We start from the raw sequence: 6,060 nt of genomic DNA on the forward strand, positions 1-6,060 counted from the left end.
AACATTCTAACTCTGACATACAAAAAATTCCGTTTACTACCATAATTGTTTGAAAAAAAATGATCGCGTGATTAAAAGGATATTTAATTTGTTGATATTCTATGTGTGATTTATCTAACTGGTCCCGCCGATAAGCCTTTATAATACTCTTAGACTGGTTTCATATATCAGATGGAAACACATTAAAGATTCCATTGTCTTATTTTCTTTGGATAACCAACTTCATTACGTCATAGAATTTTGATCTCAGAGATAATTGTCTTATGCGGAAATCTTCAAAATAATTATGGATTTGATAAAAAAAGTTTATCCTTAACAAATAATGTAGGATGTGATTTGTATCATGATGCAGTGACATCGCCTTATATGACAGCCAAAATTTTCAGGAATGACTGAATTCGATTTTTTACCATCCCTAACCAGAATGAAATTGAACTTTCTCTTATTTAAACAATTAAAGGGAGATAACTTTCTCTTCTACAACACTACATGCAACTGGTTAGTTAAGTAGACACGAGACCATATATGTGTTATTGTATCTGTTAGTTTTTATATAGTTTAAATAATCTGTGATGTTTAATTTATTTCTTGATATGTTTGATATACTGTGATTATAATATTTCGATGTTTCGATTCATTGTTGATATTCCAATGTTATATTGATATATCTTGAATCAATGATACAAAATTAAAATAAAAATGTCATTATTTAATTTGTTTTAGTTAGCTTTGTAATGTTAAATTGATAATTGTTTGTTTATTTGCCTGTTTGGTTTATTGTCCCGATAACAGCCAGGACCATTCGATAGAAGTTGGTTGACATTTTACTGAATATCATGCGAGAGGTTCATCAGATGTAACTTAGGGCAATGGGAAGACAGTACAGTGCAAAAGAACACACCCACCTATACATAGGACGGTCCTGATGTGTCCTGGAAAACAGGCAGACCCGGATAGGATCGCATCCCGGGTCTTCGCCAAAGACTTTTATTATCAGATGTTCTGCGGACTCAAAAACAGCAAGAAAATAGCTACATGTCAACATCACCTTTAACCAAACTTAAAATTTGATAAAACTAGAGCAAAATAAGACCAAAGTAAGGATTCACATGGAGACTCACGAAAAAGTACAAAGAGAACAAGACCAGGTGTTCCTGACTTTAAGCGCCTTCTGGTACATTGACGACACCCGCAACGTAAATCGTGGTCATTTCAAGAAAAAAAACCCAAAAAACAAAAGATAAAAAATAGAATATTTCTCAATGAGATCACAATGGCGACCGTAATACTTCCCGATTATTTTCATCAATCTACATCTTATGAAACACTGTGTTTCTAATTTGTCCTTCAGTTGATGACTTCTTGCACGAAAATCTTGCCCTTGAATATCGAATCTGACTACTATGGCTACTAAAATTGTACGGTATTTGCCGATATTTTTATTACTATACAGTGTAAGTGAGATGATTTAATCGATTTTTGTATCAAAAGTTCTGAAATTGAACGAGAATTCTGAAGAACTTCGTAAATAGTTCGAATTCATTGCTGACAGAAAGTTCAGACCTAACTCGTAGAAAATGTTACACGTAAAACGATAGATAAAACACCATTAAAGAATCTTCGGAACGTCTCTGACCTTTATCACTTCATTACTGTGGTGAGTAACAGTTATTTCCCTTCTGCTACATGTCTGAATTTTCATTACAAACAGTAAATTATTCTTATAACAGCTTTCAGAAAGAAAAAAACACAACTTTCAGTAAAGGATCATTATTACGTTTTTCAGCAAAAACCTCTCAATGCAAGTTTCAGTAAATAATTCTTAATATAACTTTCAATAGATAAATCACAGTACAATTTTTTTGTAAATAATTCTTGTTATGACTTTTAATTTAGTCTCATTACACTTTTAAGTAAAACTATATCACCACTTTCAGTAGAGAATTCTCTTCAGAACTTGCAGTTAGGAATTCTCTTCAGAACTTGCAGTTAGGAATTCTCTTCTGAACATTCAGTAAAGAATTCTCTTCAGAACTTGCAGTTAGAAATCCTCTTCAGAACTTGCAGTAAAGAATTCTCTTCAAAACTTGCAGTTAAGAATTCTCTTCATAACGTTCAGTAACAAAATTGTTATTACAACTTTCAGTAGATAATTCTTATTACAAAGAACAACTTTCAGCAGGGAATACAACTTTCAGTAAAGCCTTTTCATTGTAATTTTTAGTTTATAATTGTCTTTTAAACTTTCAGTAAATAATTCAAATAACTTTCAGTAATGAATTATTAGAACTATTTTCAGAAAAGAATACTTTTTACGGCTTTCAGTTAATAATTATGATTAGAACTTTCAGAAAATAATTCTTATTACATGTGCAAATTTCAGTTAAGAAGTCTCATTACAACGTGTCCCAAAGACTCTTGATTCAATATTGTCAAATCCTTTGTGATTTCATGTTTCTTCCTTCTGTGGGTAAATTTAGCTAAAACGTTTATTAGTTTGCCTGTTAAAACCTGTATGCAACATCAATACCCTCACTACACAGCGGCAATTTTAACCTCTCGCTTACAGATGTGACTATACGTTCAACACATTCCTCTGCTGTCCCCTTATCTGATGGATAGCACAATACAGCTATACGAATGAAGTTTGTACGTCCCTGCTATTCAAGGTCATTATACTTTGACTCTATGTCTCTTTGTCCAAACTATATTAGATGTTCGTCTCCAAATGATCTATGGTCTATCTCAACTGCTCATTTTCGCTTTCTAAATCAAATATCCTCTCTTCGAGTTTGTCCAAAAGCTCACAATCTCTGCTCTGACATCTTCCTTCAGTTTGCCTAACTTTGTATCTATGTAATCTGTGGTGATGAGAGTGTTGAATACGTCTAAGTTGTCGTTCCAGATGAGATGAATTTTGCAAAGCCAGTTGACGGTTCCCTCGTGATAACTGTGGGTTATCCGTGTACGTGTGTATTAGTATACTACCTTTCGCGCGTGGTTAACAATAGTCGCCATGTCGTCAACTCATTCCATTTTTACGTAGACATCGCATGATAAATTATATAGGGAACTAGGATGGGAAACTTTAAGTAGCAGAAGATATAAACATAAACTTATCTTAATGTATAAAATAATAAATAATGAAACTCCAGATTACTTAAGTGAAATAATTCAACCATATATACATGATGAAACCCAAGACAGATATCCCTTGCGTACAAATAGAATTTTTGATCCCCCATTGTGTCGCACAGTAAATTACTACGAAAGTTTCTTTCCAGGCATGTTTAATGAGATTAATATACTTGCCCCAGATATTACTAATATCCATTCCACATCTCAGTTGAAAAGGTTATTGAAGAAGAATCAATATGTAGACTCTGAAACAAATTATACTTTTAGATTTCTAGGTAATCGTGATACAAACATTATACTGTGCCAGTTAAGAAATAACGCTAGTAATCTTAACTATGATCGTTTCAAAGATCATCTAATAGAATCTCCAATGTGTGAGTGCAATCAATCTTCTGAAACTACCCTACACTTCTTTGAGTGCAATAGATATACCGATATTCGATAGACCCTACGACAGAACTTGCATCATGATACTCATAATCATTTATGTGAAAAGCTTTTATTACATGGTTGTGTTCTTTGTAATGATAAAGAAAATAGAGTCATCCTAACTCATGTTTCAAATTTTATTTCACGTTTTAAGAGATTCCCATTTTCAATGCCTAATGTACAATCATTTTAATGATTCGTGACTTTATTTCCAATACGAAGAATTATCTAATTGAATGCGGTATTGTAAACATCCTATATGTACTTTCAGAAATTCCTATTTGTCAATTAAACCCCCAGGTTGACTACTACTATAGCAGTACTACACATACCTGATGTATTAGTATGAATTATCATCTCTTACATTTTCCCTCTTATACTAGAATTAAATACAATGTAAGCCTGGTCTGGGCAGCTAAGATGACTATTTTCACTTAAGTAACTATATGAAGTAACTCCTTCTTATTTAAAAAAGCAATCTTCATATTATAAATAGCACTTGTAACCTTACTTACAAACTATGTATATCTATTTGTTGAAATTGGGTTTTAAACTCAAACAGTGTTGGCCAGTGTGTTGTGCATATGGACTGTGTGTGGCCTTATCTACTGGGAGAAAAATCTAATTTCTACAAATATTAGAACTCATCAAGCCAAAATTAAGACTATGAAACTATCTCAGACGAGATCATCTTGATTAATGCTCAAACTCAATAGTCATAACATTAGGTTACTTCCTAATATAATCCTGAACTAGTTTGTTTACAATAAGGAGTTACTTCCCCTTATGTCTTTCTTTAACAAAATTGTATATATATATATATATATATGTCTGTTTGTATGTTTACAACAGGTTGTCACCTGAAGGAGAGGACTTAAATAGGCAATGCCTTATGTCCAACTCCTTTTGACATTTGTCAATAACATTTGTTGAAATTGAAATTGAACTCATTCCATTGGTCGTAAAGGATGCTTCAAAAACTTTATTTTCTTACATCACACTTTCCTGAATTCTTCAAAAGATGAATTACATTTGTAACAGACACATCATAGTCAAAAATCTTGGTTTTAGCTTCATTAAAACAGCGCTTCCAGAAGTTTCTGTACGAGCCGAGATAATGCCAAACAGCGCTTCCAGAAGATTTTGTACGAACTGAGATAATGCCTAACAGCGCTTCCAGAGGTTTTTGTACGAGCCGAGATAATGTCAAACAGCGCTTCCAGAGGTTTTTGTACGAGTCGAGATAATGTCAAACAGCGCTTCCAGAAGTTTTTGTACGAGCCGTGATAATCCCAAACAGCGCTTTCACAAGATTTTGTAAGATCCACGATAATGCCAAGCAGCGTTTCCATAAGTTTTTGTACGAACCAAGATAATGCCGAATAGCTTGTCACAAGACTAGGTGAAATCCTCCATAATAACAAGTTTCAGTAAATGAATACGTTGAAATATGAAATCTCATTTTTGTCTTTCCATTCTGTGAAAATGTGGGTTAATACCAAAGTTAAGTTGTTGCTGATTTCGTATGTGGTAATTGTCGATCGACATCACAACAAAATCTGGTCTCGTAGTTAACAGAAAACATTAAACATAAAGAGGTTATCTCATCCAAAAGTCAATAAAAACAAAAGTTAGAAAAATACTGCCCTTTCTTAAAGTCCCGAAGTGAAAGAAAAGAGAAGACAAAGAAGCGAAAACAGTCTCATCTCAACTGTATTGAAAATAAGACCCACATAGACATCTCTTCTGGTAGTCGATTGGAAAGAAATATACAGACATTGTTTCCATATCTAAGTCATGTATATCCCATGACATAGATAAGATACCTATAAGAAACATCTTTAAGAGACACGTCAGGAAATTATATCGACTCCTAAGCGATATGATTAAAACACTTCATGATTTCTTCTCATTGTTAAAGAAACCAAAAGACAAGGGGCTTTGCCTAATGATTAGGCATTATCAAACAAAAAGCAAATAAAAAACAAAGGACATGAGGGCATTGTCTCATTATTAGTTATCGAAAACAAAGGACATGAGGGCATTGTCTCATTATTAATTATCGAAAACAAAGCACATGCGGGCATTGTCTCATTATTAATTATCGAAAACAAAGCACATGCGGGCATTGTCTCATTATTAAATATCGAAAACAAAGGACATGCGGGCATTGTCTCATTATTAATTATCGAAGACAAAGGACATGCGGGCATTGTCTCATTATTAATTATCGAAAAGAAAGCACATGCGGGCATTGTCTCATTATTAATTATCGAAAAGAAAGCACATGCGGGCATTGTCTCATTATTAATTATCGAAAACAAAGGACATGCGGGCATTGTCTCATTATTAATTATCGAAAACAAAGGACATGCGGGCATTGTCTCATTATTAAATATCGAAAACAAAGGACATGCGGGCATTGTCTCATTATTAATTATCGAAAACAAAGGACATGCGGGCATTGTTTCATGATTAATTATCGAAAACAAA

This window comes from Ylistrum balloti, unplaced genomic scaffold (assembly GCF_031769215.1).
Source record: "Ylistrum balloti isolate Yb309-2 unplaced genomic scaffold, AGI_CSIRO_Ybal_v1 Utg370434, whole genome shotgun sequence".
NCBI classification, from domain to species: Eukaryota; Metazoa; Mollusca; class Bivalvia; order Pectinida; family Pectinidae; genus Ylistrum; species Ylistrum balloti.